Source organism: Choloepus didactylus, chromosome 1, assembly GCF_015220235.1.
Source record: "Choloepus didactylus isolate mChoDid1 chromosome 1, mChoDid1.pri, whole genome shotgun sequence".
NCBI lineage: Eukaryota > Metazoa > Chordata > Mammalia > Pilosa > Megalonychidae > Choloepus > Choloepus didactylus.
Genome location: NC_051307.1, coordinates 162763701 through 162778324, shown reverse-complemented (window position 1 = coordinate 162778324; position 14624 = coordinate 162763701). Strand labels below are relative to the sequence as shown.

At 38.6% G+C, this 14624-nt stretch overlaps 1 long non-coding RNA gene across 1 annotated transcript in view; it reads right to left on the bottom strand.

The window, feature by feature from the left end:
- Positions 1–14624, bottom strand: part of LOC119540643 — a 61343-nt gene that overhangs the window by 22819 nt on the left and 23900 nt on the right. Inside the window, exons 2-3 of the long non-coding RNA XR_005218099.1 lie at positions 10110–10251; positions 9206–9412 (exon numbers count right to left, since the gene is read on the bottom strand). This is a non-coding gene — a long non-coding RNA (uncharacterized LOC119540643). The remainder of the gene's footprint in view (positions 1–9205; positions 9413–10109; positions 10252–14624) is intronic.

Genomic DNA, 14624 nt, shown 5'->3' with positions numbered 1-14624 from the left:
TGTATGGCAACAAACTGGATAATGTAGAAGAAATGGACAATTTCCTGGAAACATATGAACAACCTAGACTGACCAGAGAAGAAATAGAAGACCTCAACCAACCCATCACAAGCAAAGAGATCCAATCAGTCATCAAAAATCTTCCCACAAATAAATGCCCAGGGCCAGATGGCTTCACAGGGGAATTCTACCAAACTTTCCAGAAAGAACTGACACCAATCTTACTCAAACTCTTTCAAAACATTGAAAAAAGTGGAACACTGCCTAACTCATTTTATGAAGCTAACATCAATCTAATACCAAAACCAGGCAAAGATGCTACAAAAAAGGAAAACTACCGGCCAATCTCCCTAATGAATATAGATGCAAAAATCCTCAACAAAATACTTGCAAATCGAATCCAAAGACACATTAAAAAAATCATACACCATGACCAAGTGGGGTTCATTCCAGGCATGCAAGGATGGTTCAACATAAGAAAAACAATCAATGTATTACAACACATTAAAAACTCGAAAGGGAAAAATCAATTGATCATCTCAATAGATGCTGAAAAAGCATTTGACAAAATCCAACATCCCTTTTTGATAAAAACACTTCAAAAGGTAGGAATTGAAGGAAACTTCCTCAACATGATAAAGAGCATATATGAAAAACCCACAGCCAGCATAGTACTCAATGGTGAGAGACTGAAAGCCTTCCCTCTAAGATCAGGAACAAGACAAGGATGCCCGCTGTCACCACTGTTATTCAACATTGTGCTGGAAGTGCAAGCCAGGGCAATCCGGCAAGACAAAGAAATAAAAGGCATCCAAATTGGAAAAGAAGAAGTAAAACTGTCATTGTTTGCAGATGATATGATCTTATATCTAGAAAACCCTGAGAAATCGACGATACACCTACTAGAGCTAATAAACAAATTTAGCAAAGTAGCGGGATACAAGATTAATGCACATAAGTCAGTAATGTTTCTATATGCTAGAAATGAACAAACTGAAGAGACACTCAAGAAAAAGATACCATTTTCAATAGCAACTAAAAAAATCAAGTACCTAGGAATAAACTTAACCAAAGATGTAAAAGACCTATACAAAGAAAACTACATAACTCTACTAAAAGAAATAGAAGGGGACCTTAAAAGATGGAAAAATATTCCATGTTCATGGATAGGAAGGCTAAATGTCATTAAGATGTCAATTCTACCCAAACTCATCTACAGATTCAATGCAATCCCAATCAAAATTCCAACAACCTACTTTGCAGACTTGGAAAAGCTAGTTATCAAATTTATTTGGAAAGGGAAGATGCCTCGAATTGCTAAAGACACTCTAAAAAAGAAAAACGAAGTGGGAGGACTTACACTCCCTGACTTTGAAACTTATTATAAAGCCACAGTTGCCAAAACAGCATGGTACTGGCATAAAGATAGACATATAGATCAATGGAATCGAACTGAGAATTCAGAGATAGACCCTCAGATCTATGGCCGACTGATCTTTGATAAGGCCCCCAAAGTCACCGAACTGAGCCATAATGGTCTTTTCAACAAATGGGGCTGGGAGAGTTGGATATCCATATCCAAAAGAATGAAAGAGGACCCCTACCTCACCCCCTACACAAAAATTAACTCAAAATGGACCAAAGATCTCAATATAAAAGAAAGTACCATAAAACTCCTAGAAGATAATGTAGGAAAACATCTTCAAGACCTTGTATTAGGAGGCCACTTCCTAGACTTTACACCCAAAGCACAAGCAACAAAAGAGAAAATAGATAAATGGGAACTCCTAAAGCTTAGAAGTTTCTGCACCTCAAAGGAATTTCTCAAAAAGATAAAGAGGCAGCCAACTCAATGGGAAAAATTTTTTGGAAACCATGTATCTGACAAAAGACTGATATCTTGCATATACAAAGAAATCCTACAACTCAATGACAATAGTACAGACAGCCCAATTATAAAATGGGCAAAAGATATGAAAAGACAGTTCTCTGAAGAGGAAATACAAATGGCCAAGAAACACATGAAAAAATGTTCAGCTTCACTAGCTATTAGAGAGATGCAAATTAAGACCACAATGAGATACCATCTAACACCGGTTAGAATGGCTGCCATTAAACAAACAGGAAACTACAAATGCTGGAGGGGATGTGGAGAAATTGGAACTCTTATTCATTGTTGGTGGGACTGTATAATGGTTCAGCCACTCTGGAAGTCAGTCTGGCAGTTCCTTAGAAAACTAGATATAGAGCTACCATTCGATCCAGCGATTGCACTTCTCGGTATATACCCGGAAGATCGGAAAGCAGTGACACGAACAGATATCTGCACGCCAATGTTTATAGCAGCATTATTCACAATTGCCAAGAGATGGAAACAACCCAATTGTCTTTCAACAGATGAGTGGATAAATAAAATGTAGTATATACACACGATGGAATACTACGCGGAAGTAAGAAGGAACGATCTGGTGAAACATATGACAACATGGATGAACCTTGAAGACATAATGCTGAGCGAAATAAGCCAGGCACAAAAAGAGAAATATTATATGCTACCACTAATGTGAACTTTGAAAAATGTAAAACAAATGGTTTATAATGTAGAATGTAGGGGAACTAGCAGTAGAGAGCAATTAAGGAAGGGGGAACAATAATCCAAGAAGAACAGATAAGCTATTTAACGTTCTGGGGATGCCCAGAAATGACTATGGTCTGTTAATTTCTGATGGATGTAGTAGGAACAAGTTCACTGAAATGTTGCTATATTATGTAACTTTCTTGGGGTAAAGTAGGAACATGTTGGAAGTTAAGCAGTTATCTTAGGTTAGTTGTCTTTTTCTTACCCCCTTGTTATGGTCTCTTTGAAATGTTCTTTTATTGTATGTTTGTTTTCTTTTTAACTTTTTTTTCATACAGTTGATTTAAAAAAGAAAGGAAAGTTAAAAAAAAAAAAAAAAAAGGAAAAAGACAAACAAGGAAAAAAAAAAAAAAAAGATGTAGTGCCCCCTTGAGGAGCCTGTGGAGAATGCAGGGGTATTCGCCTACCCCACCTCCATGGTTGCTAACATGACCACAGACATAGGGGACTGGTGGTTTGATGGGTTGAGCCCTCTACCATAGGTTTTACCCTTGGGAAGACGGTTGCTGCAAAGGAGAGGCTAGGCCTCCCTGTATTTGTGCCTAAGAGTCTCCTCCTGAATGCCTCTTTGTTGCTCAGATGTGGCCCTCTCTCTCTGGCTAAGCCAACTTGAAAGGTGAAATCACTGCCCTCCCCCCCTACGTGGCATCAGACACCCAGGGAAGTGAATCTCCCTGGCAACGTGGAATATGACTCCCGGGGAGGAATGTAGACCTGGCATCGTGGGATGGAGAACATCTTCTTGACCAAAAGGGGGATGTGAAAGGAAATGAAATAAGCTTCAGTGGCAGAGAGATTCCAAAACGAGCCGAGAGATCACTCTGGTGGGCACTCTTACGCACACTTTAGACAACCCTTTTTAGGTTCTAAAGAATTGGGGTAGCTGGTGGTGGATACCTGAAACTATCAAACTACAACCCAGAACCCATGAATCTCGAAGACAGTTGTATAAAAATGTAGCTTATGAGGGGTGACAGTGGGATTGGGAATGCCATAAGGACCAAACTCCACTTTGTCTAGTTTATGGATGGATGTGTAGAAAAGTAGGGGAAGCAAACAAACAGACAAAGGTACCCAGTGTTCTTTTTTACTTCAATTGCTCTTTTTCACTCTAATTATTATTCTTGTTATTTTTGTGTGTGTGCTAATGAAGGTGTCAGGGATTGATTTAGGTGATGAATGTACAACTATGTAATGGTACTGTAAACAATCGAAAGTACGATTTGTTTTGTATGACTGCGTGGTATGTGAATATATCTCAATAAAATGATGATTAAAAAAAAAATAATCTTAAGTCCACCTTAAAATAACACTATAATCCTTCAGATGCTGTGCAGGTACCTTATAACATTATGAGTATTTCCATCTCTCCCTCCCTCCCATCCCTTAAGACATTGCTATCATTCATTTCACTTATCCATATGCTATGATCACCCAATATATTGTTATTATGGTTATTACTTGAAATAAACAGTTATTTTTAGATAAAAAAAAAAAAAAAAAGAAGAAGAAATAGAGCTCAACAAACAAATCACAAGTAAAGATATTGAGCCAGTCATCAAAAAGCTTCCAAAAAAGAAAAGCCCAGGACCAAATGTCTTTACATGTGAATTCTACCATGCATTCAAGAAAGAGTTAGTACCAATCCTGCTCAAACTCTTCAAACAAATTGAAGAGGAGAGAAAGCTACCTAACTCATTCTATGAAGCCAACCTCACCCTAATACCAATGACAGACAAAGATACTACAAAAACAGAAAATTATAGATCAATCTCTTTAGTGCATATAGACGCAAAAATCCTCAACAAAATACCCACAAATCGAATACAGCAACACATTAAAAGAATTATACACCATGACCAGGTGGGATTTATTCCAGGTATGCAAGGCTAGTTCAACAAAGAAAATCAATTAAAGTAATTCACCACATCAATAAATCAAAGCAGAAGAACCACATGATCATCTCAATCGATGCAGAAAAGACAGACAAAATTTAACATACTTTCTTGATGAAAACACTTCAAAGGATAGGAATAGAAGGGAACTTTCTCAATATGATAAAGGTAATATATGAAAAACCCACAGCTAACATCACACTCAATGGAGAGAGACTGAAAGCTTTCCCTCTAAGATCAGGAACAAGACAGGGATGCCCACTGTCACCACTGTTATTCAACATTGCGATGGAAGTTCTAGCTAGAGCAATTAGGCAAGAAAAAGAAATAAAAGGCATCCAAATTGGAGAGGAAGAAGTAAAACTTTCACTATTCACACATGACATGATTCTATATGTAGAAAATCCAGGAAAATCTGTAACAAAGTTACTGGAACTAATCAGTGAATACAGCAGTGACAGGCTGCAAGATCAACATGCAAAAACTATGGTTTTCTTATATGCAAGTATTGTGCAACAAGAGGAAGAAATCAAGAAAAAAAATTCCATTTACAGCAGCAACCCAAAAAATCAAGTATTTAAGAATAAACTTTAAAAAGGCAATAAAAGACCCATACAAAGAAAACTACAAGAAACTGCTAAAAGAAATCAAACAGGACCTTAGAAAATGGAAGAACATACCGTGTTCATGGATTGGAAGAACTAAATATAATTAAGATGTCAATTCTATCTAAACTGATTTGTAGATTCAATGCAATACCAATTAAAATCCCAACAACTTACTTTGCAGAAATAGAAAAACCAATAACCAAATTTATTTGGAAGGGCAAGCTGTCCTGAATAGCCAAAAATATCTTGCGAAAGAAGAACGAATTGGGAGGTCTCACACTACCTGGCTTTGAGGCATTTTATAAAGCTACAGTGGCCAAAACAGCACGGTACTGGCATAAGGATAGATATACCTACCAATGGAATTGAATTGAGTGTTCAGAAATAGACTCTGGCATCTAGGGACAATTGATCTTAGATAATGCAGTCAAGCGAAAGTAACTGGGACAGAGCAGCCTCTTCAATAAACAGCGTCTGAAGAACTGGATACCCATATCCAAAAGCATGAAAGAGGACTCCTCTCTCACACCTTATACAAAAATTAACTCCAAATGGATCAAAGACCTAAACATTAGCACTATGACCATAAGACTCTTAGAAGAAAATGGAAGGAAATATCTTAAAGATCTTATGATAATAAGTGGTTTCCTAGACCTTACACCCAAAGCGCAAGCAACCAAAGAACAAATAGACAAATGGGATCTCCTCAAAATAAAACACTTTTGCACATCAAAGGACTTTGTTAGAAAAGTAAAAAGGCAGCCTACACAATGGGAGACAATATTTGGAAACCATATATCAGATAAGGGTTTAATATCCCAAATACATAAAGCGATCCTACATCTCAACAACAGAAAGACAAAGAAACCAATTTTAAAAATGGGCAAAAGACATGGACAGACACTTTTCTGAAAAGGAAATACAAATGGCTCAAAAACATGAAAAAATGCTCAATTTCAGTGGCTATCAGGGAAATACAAATCAAAACCACATAAGATATCATCTCACGCCTACCAGAATGGCCATTATCCAAAAAACAGAAAATTACAAGTGCTGGAGAGGATGTGGAGAAAGAGGCACACTTATTCACTGTTGGTGGGAATGTAGAATGGTGCAACCACTCTGGAAGACAGTGTGGCAGTTCCTCAGGAAGCTAAGTGTAGATTTGCCATATGACCCAGCTATTCCATTACTAGGTATATACTCAGAGGAACTGAAAGTTAAGACACAAACAGACATTTGTAAACCGATATTTATCACAGCATTATTCATAACAGCAATGGAAACAGCTCAAATGTCCATCAACGGACGACTGGATAAACAAACTATGGTATATACACATGACGGAATATTACACAGCTGTAAGACAGAACAAAGACATGGATGAACCTTGAGGACATTATGTTGAATGAAGTTAGCCAGAAACAAAAGGATAAATAGTGTATGGTCTTGCTAATATGAACTAATATTAATGAGCAAGCATTAACAGTTAAAAGCTGATAACACAGGCTATCAGGAGATAGAAAGAGGGTAGAGATCGGGCATTTGATGCTGAAAGACTACAGAATGTTCAGCAGGACTGACTGTATAAATCCAGAAATAGGTAGCATAATACTGTGTGATGGTAGCACAACATTGTAAGTGCACTGAACAAAGATGTCCATGAGTAAAGCTGAAAGAGGTGGGCTAGGGGCATGTATGACACCTGAGGTAAAGATAGAAGATAAAGACTGGGACTGTTTAACTTAGCAAAAATTGGAGTGGTCAACGATTGTGACTAAATGTACAAATATAAAACTGTTCTTGCATGTGGGAGAACAAATGAATGTCAACCATGCAGAGTGTTGAAAAGTGGAAGGTATGGAGGAAAAATATAATCAAAGCAAACTGGAGTCTATGGTCAACAGTAACATTGTAATATGCTTCCATTAAATGTAACAAAGGCAATATACCAAAGCTAAATGTGTATGAGAGGGGGATGTAAGGGCAGGATATGAGATTCTTGGTAGTGGTGTAGTTGTCTGACCCTACTATTATATTGTATTGTATGATATTTTATTTTTCTTTTTATTATCTTTTTTATTATTCATTAAAAAAAAATCACACACAAATTTTTTTTCATAGTAATCAGTATGTTCAGGTGCTAACTGTGGTGATAAATGCACAACTACATGATGATACCATGAACAAATGATTGTACTCTGTGGATAATTGTATGGTATATGAATATAGCTCTATAAAACTGTAGGAAGAAATATAAATAGGGATAAAAGTGCTGGAAAAAACATGGAGAGAGGGATGTATGTATTTACCATTGGTTGGGAGGCAGAGTGGTGTAAACTTTCTCGAGGACAGTGTGGTGGTTCCACAAGAAGCTAAGTCTGTGGGTGCCATAAGGTCCTACAACCTCATTAGGGGGCATATACTTGTACTGGGACCTCAATTCTAGGAGAGGGGCAGCAGGAAGAGAGCTGTGCTCAGCAGCTTCCTGCCCAGGAGTTTTCTGTGCCCAGGACTTCACTCCTTCTGGGAATGGCATTTTCACATCTGCTCCTGGGCCCTCCTCCCTGCAGGCTCCCCTCATGCATGCCTATCCTTCATGCTGGGCCTTTTGGAAAGACACTTCCCTGCAGTTTCACCTCCTACAGAAGTCATCAGGTTCTGTTGGCCACAGTTTCAGACTTCTGGCTCTCATGGGCTTGAGTTTCTTCCCAGGCAGGTGGGAAATTTTCCCTACCAGGAGAGCCAGTCTTGCAGTTCTGAGTGACATAAGCCTCAAGCAGGAGCCTGAAGATCCTGGCCCAAAAGAAGCCTTTCTCTAATACTAGAGGAGGGTTACTGGGTACCCCATCACTACATTCCTCCAATTCTAAGAACTTGGAAAGAAGCACAGAGCAGACAGTGTTTAACATTTTGACATATCTGGAATACTAATGGGCCCTTTTGAGGATTAATAAAAGACAAGGACTCTCACCTAGTAGTAGACACACACACACACACACACATACACACACACACACACACACACACACACACACACACACAGGAGACATAAGCCAGTTAATCTGTTTTTAGGCAGATGCTACCCTGTAGGGGTGAAAAGTCTTATTAAAGTATACATATAGACAAGTTACATACACTTATGTAAACAGCCTATCTGTGGCAAACATGAGGAATAGGTAAAAGGATAAGATAATTCAAATTTGTAGAAGCCATTGACTGACACCAATTGTTTACATGTCTGCACAGGACAGTGGTCTACTTTGCCCAGCTGAGAAACTGGGAGGACTTTGCTCTTCTTTTCCATGGAGAGCGGGAACATTAAACAATGGCCTTTGCAGTGGGGGCAGCAGCAGGATCAGTGATCTGTTTGTTTTGGCCCCAGGAACTCTGGACTCTGCTCAGCTTAACCTCTTTAGGGCCCACCTGAAGGTCTCAGAACCTGGCTTCTCTTGGTGAAAAATAATAGGCTGTGAAATCCTAAATAACCTTGGAAGAAAACATGAGTGACACTTTCTAAGAAAGCGTGTAAAGAAGGAGTATGGTATGGTAGTGAGGACTCAGGGCATTGAGTCCGAAAACCGAGATCCTAGTTTTCCTGCCCTACCAGGCAGCCTACCAGCTATATCCTCTGGCTGGGTTCAGTTTTCCCATCCGTAAACTGAAATGGCTGAACTAGATGATCTCCCAGGTTGTATTTTGCTGAAGGGCCCATTGGCAATGGAGGGAACCTTAAACTGATCATGTGGAGTCACTTCATTAATTTGCTGAGCGTATATTCAGTATTTTAGTCCATGCTATGTGTTCTGTAATAATGATGGTCATTAACATTCATCGGTGACTGCTTCACATCAAGCAGGGCCAGCACTTTAAAAGCAATGTGGGTAACCTTCATACCAACCCTGTAAGGTGGGTATTCGTATTCTTATGACCGATACGAAAGGGAGGCTGTGACTAGGTAAGTAACATGTCCAGCATCGTGCACTTTCTAAGTAGCCCAGGATTTAAACCCAGGAGTCTCCAAATCCAATTCTATACCCACTTTATTATCCCACAGAATGTACCTGATTGTACCCAGTTGTTGTCTTCAAGAACAGACAGGTGAATAGAAGGAAGGCACAGGAACCGATATTCAGAGAAAAATGCTGCTGGGATCTGTCTGTCGCATTCTCTGTGGTTCACTGTCTAGGATCCAGGGGTCAGCACCCTTGCAGGTCTCCCTGATGTGGTGGGACCTGAGGAGCTGGGCTCAGGAGGCTGTGCACACAGGGCTTGAAGAGGGAAAATGTTAGTAATCACATAAATAAAAATAAAGAGATAGTAATGTGTTGGCTATTATACCAGGTGATTTACTTTAATAACTAATTTAGTTCTCACAATAACCCTATGAAGTAGGTATTATTATTCCCATTTTCCAGATGGGAAAACTTAGGAAATGAGAGGTTAAGAAACTTGTCTAATTCACACAGCTTTAAGTGGCAGTGCCTGGTTTTGAGTACCAATCTACCCAATCTGAAAGTCTTAATGTAGAGAAGTGAACTTGGTTTAATGATGTCCCTAGTCAGACTATGTTATCCTCTTGTTATAAACTTTGCAGTTGTGATCACCTCCCTCTTTTACTTAATGCCACTTCCACCAACACTACGCTCCTGCTCTGCAGTATTCAGATGTCTTCCAAATCCAGGCCTGCAAATAAACTCCTCTTCTGGGGATGAATATCCCTGAGATTCTCCCTTTATTCTAAACTCCAGACTCCTTGACACCCTGGTATCCTGGTCTACTTTGTACTATGCTCTCAAAATGCCCTAGCCTTCCCATTCCTGATTTTGTGGCCTGGGAGAAGTCACTGTCAGAGGGGCTTTGGGATTGAGGGACTGCAGCAGCTCCTGTGACAGATGTTGCCTACTTCACAGTTTTGCTTGAAACCAGCCCTGCCGTGGAGCACTAAACTGTTTCCCCATTACTGACCTCTTACTTTCCATTCTTGCGCAGCTCATCCAAGTGCCCTGCAAACAGTGTGCCAGAGAAGGCCAGCCTATCCTGCATGCCTGCCTTTGATCGGTGACCTTTGGCCCTTTACAGTCAGCTCCCAGGTCAGCAGCCTTTCCAGCTGTGGGCATGGGGTCAGATACCACAAAGTTAGGTTGAACATACGATGAGGAAGGAGTTTTCTTAGCAGGCTCTTTTGCTCACAGAATGGATACCTCTGGCTTCTGAAACAAGGACAAATAGACCCTAGTCTCTCCCAGCTCACTATAGAACAGTAACTGAGTTGAGCAAAAGGAGCCCAGAACTTCATAACGTTGGACGAAGCAGAATATCTATTTTCAGTCATTCCCTCATTCTGCACAAAATCCTACTATCTGCCCTTCACAGAACCATGTGAGCTGTGGAGAAAGAGACTAAAAAAAACTGTTCATTTCCCTTTACCCTTCCCTTTCCATACTCCCCTCTCTTCCCTTTCCTTTTCCTCTCTTATAAAAGAAATATGTATTTGCTCTTTTCCTTTCCTTTCCTTGATGTGGCCAGGGGTTGTGGAGCCTGAGAGACTGGAGCCAAATAGGCAGCTAGAGGGTCAAGAGATTGGTTACATACAGGGAAAATGAGCAAAGACTAAAAATACTGACACTATTAGGATCCAAGTTCTCACTGCCAGAAGTCCAAATATGGAGAGGAAGAAAACTAATATATATGCTGTGGTATTCAATTGGAATTGGAGGAGTCAGTGTGAACTCATGGTTTTCAATTAGATAGAGGACAGATAGTGTTTTAGTTTCCTTGATGTTAAAGCAAATAGCATGCAATGGTTGGCTTAAACAATGGAAATTTATTAGCTCACTATTTTGAGGCTAGGAAACATCCAAATCAAGATGCCATCAAGGCGATGCTTTCTTCCCGAAGACTGGCTTTCTAGGGACTGGCTGCTGACACCCCTTGGTCCTTGGCTTGTCTATCACATGGCCATGCACATGGCAGCCTCCCCTGGCTTCTCCTTCTCTTCTGGGTTCTGCTGACATTCAGTTTCTGACTGCTTCCTTCGGCTTTATTTCTCTCTCTGTGACCTTCCTTGTAAAACTTCAGTAGTAGGATTAAGACTCATCCTGGGCCACTCCTTACCTGAAGTAACCTCATCAAAAGATCCTATTTACAAGGGTTCACACTCACAGGAATGGATTAAGTTTAAAAACATGTTTTTGGGGGTACATAGCTCCAAACCAACATAAATAGATTGATGGTAGATGAGAGAGGGAGAGAGAGAGAGAGAGAGAAAGAGGGAGAGATGGAAATAGATATAGATGTGTGTGTGAATTTTTTCCCTAGTTATGTTTATTAAAAGGTCCATATAGCAATTACTTTCTGATAGCAGTGACCACATCAGGCATCTTTCTACTGAAAGGACCAAGAATCCTTGGAGAAATGACTGATGCCAGTGGCTCAGGGAAAGTATTAGACAAACCTGAACATCTTATTTTGCCATAAAGTGAAGGAAGTGCTCAAAATAGGTAACAATCTGAGCATCAAAATAAATAATGATAGTAATGAATTATAACCCACTGCATAAAACAAGAACCCATGAGCCTATGTTAATGTAGACAAATGAAAGAAAAAATAAGTAAATGTAGAAAGACAAGCTCTTCCTTATTTTTAAATGGCAACTGATAAATGTAGAAGAATGATATAATTAGAAAATCACCATTTGGTAAACAATATAGAAAATTCAGGAAAGAATCATTACTGGATGCTAAAATTAGTTGGTGAAAGTTTGATGAAGAATGATCTATTAAGTAGTCTCAAAGTAGCTCTCCACAAACTACTTAATAATTGCAAAGAGAAAAATAGTAAATTTACAGTGGAGCAATCTGTCATATATGAAGCAAGCAAATTTAACAGCATCAATAATAGGACAAATCAATATTGTGCCTCTCCTAATACGATACACTGAAAAGAAAACAGCATCACTTTTCAGATATTCCTGACAAAAATGGACAATCTGGATCTAATCATGAAGTAACATCAGACATACCCAAATTGAAGGGCATTTGACAAAAGAACTGTCCTATATGTTCCAAAAATAACAAGATAACTGGCAAAGCCATCTTCCTCAGAGCTCCAGAAAACAGTTAAAATGTTGCAGTAATTGGGTGAGCACCAAATCAAGAAAAGGGAACTTAAAAACAGTAGGAAAACCTCATGGCACCTTTACTCACCCCTTCTCCATTCCCTCCCTGGCTTGATGTGGAGCCAGCCTATGCTCTCAGTGTGAGTCTCTGGTCCTGTTCCTGAGGGAACACAGTAACCTCTATGTGCATACTGGGGTGCATGTATGACTATATGGTGTGCAGCCTGGCATGCACATATTGGAGTGCATGTGTTTGTATTATGTACCAATCTTTCTGGTGGCAGCCTGAAAGACGGAGCGATCTCTGGCTTGCCATCCCAGAATTTGCTCTGAATGAGGAAGCAGCTTTCAGAAGGCTAAATCAGTGTAAGAAGCAATCAAATTTCAGTGACCTGGCAGAGGACTACCAACTTTAAGGCATTCAACAGAGCACCTGAGAGGAGGGAAAGCTCTATTTCATAGGGAGAAAAGAGGGAATTCAGATCTCCGTAAACATGGAATTCCTGAGGTCACTAGCTTATGCATGGGACAAGACTCATGCTTAGAAAAGATTTGAAAATATCCTGCACTTTCACCTCAGGCTGATCTTGATAGGAAGGCTAAGCTCTAAAGGAGAGCACCAACCAACACAGATCTTATTTGCAAAGTCTGTGAAAGACGTCTTTTGGCTTGGTTTTTTAGCACAATTTTATTGAGATATATTCACACACCATACAATCTTTCTGAAGTATACAACCAATGACTCATAGTATCACCACATAGTTGTGCATTCATCACCATTATCAATTTTAGAACATTTTCATTACCCCAGGAAAAGAAATAAAAATTAAAAATTAAACCCCAAGCATACCATACCCCTTATAATACCCTATCATGATTTTTTTTTTTTTTTTTTTTAGCTCCTGGAACTCAAGGAAATCTCTGTCATATCACTAGCTGGATGCAAACTTGAAGAACAGACAGCTCAGGAAGTATGTTCCAGATTTAATACATTAAAATTTTTAAATGTACAGTGTGCAACAAAAAATTACAAGACAAAAAAAAGAAAGAGGAAATGATGGCCCATCCTAACGAACAAGATAAAACACCAAAAACCACCAAGGAGAAGAAAAGTTCTTGGGCATTACAGACAAAGACTTAAAAAAAAATCTTAAATATGCTCAAGGGCTAAAGAACACCACTAAGAAAGAACTGAAGGATACCAGGAAAATGAAGTGTGAAGAAAATGATACTCTCAATAAAGAGATAGAAATTATAAAAAGGAATCAAACAGAAATACTGGAGTTAAAATCCACAATAATTGAATTTAAAAATTCCCTAGAGAGGTATAACAGCATATTGGAGCTGGCAGAAGAAAGAATAAGTCAACTCAAAGATAAGACAGTTGAAATGATTTGGGCTGAGGAGCAAAAAGAAAACATCAACAACAAAAGTGAACAGATTGAAAGAAAAAGACACAAAGATCTCTGGTAAAGGTAACCACATGGGCAATTATAAATACCAGTACTATCGTATTGTATTTTTCGTGGCACTTTTTACTGCTTATAGGATCGAAAAGGCAAATGCCTAAAAAGTAATGAGAAATCTATGGTTTTGGATACATGATATATAATGATATGATTAGTGACAAGAAAAACAAAAAGATGAGGAAATGCAGGGGTACAGGAACAAGTTTGTATATGCTATTGCGTTTAAGTTGGTATCAAATCAAATGAGATTGTTATAGATTTAGGATGTCAAATTTAAGCCCCACGATAGTCACAAAGAAAATATCTGAAAAATAGACACAGAAGGAAATGAGAAGGGACTCAAAATGGTTCACTACAAAAGATCAAATAAATATGAAAGTAAGCAGTAATGGAAGAACTGAGGGATGAAAAGATAGAAGGCTTATATAAACCAATAGCATGGCAAAAGAGATTTCTGCATTATTAGTAATAACTTTAAATACAAATTCTCAAGTCAAAAGGCAAAGATTAGAAAGTGATTAAAAGAAAAAAGCATGACTCAACTAAATGCTGTCTCTAAGAGACTCAACTTTAATTCAAAGATATAATCTGGATGAAAGTGAAAGTATGGGAAAAAATACCCCATGCATATAGTAACCTAAAGAGAGCTGGGTTAGCTTTACTAATACCAGATAAAATAAACTTTAAGTCAAAAATTGTTATAAAAGACAAAGAAAGACACCATAAACTTTTTTTTTTAATCTTCATTTTATTGAGATATATTCACATACCACACAGTCATACAAAACAAATCGTACTTTCGATTGTTCACAGTACCATTACATAGCTGTACATTCATCACCTAAATCAATCCCTGGCACCTTCATTAGCACACACAGAAAAATAACAAGAATA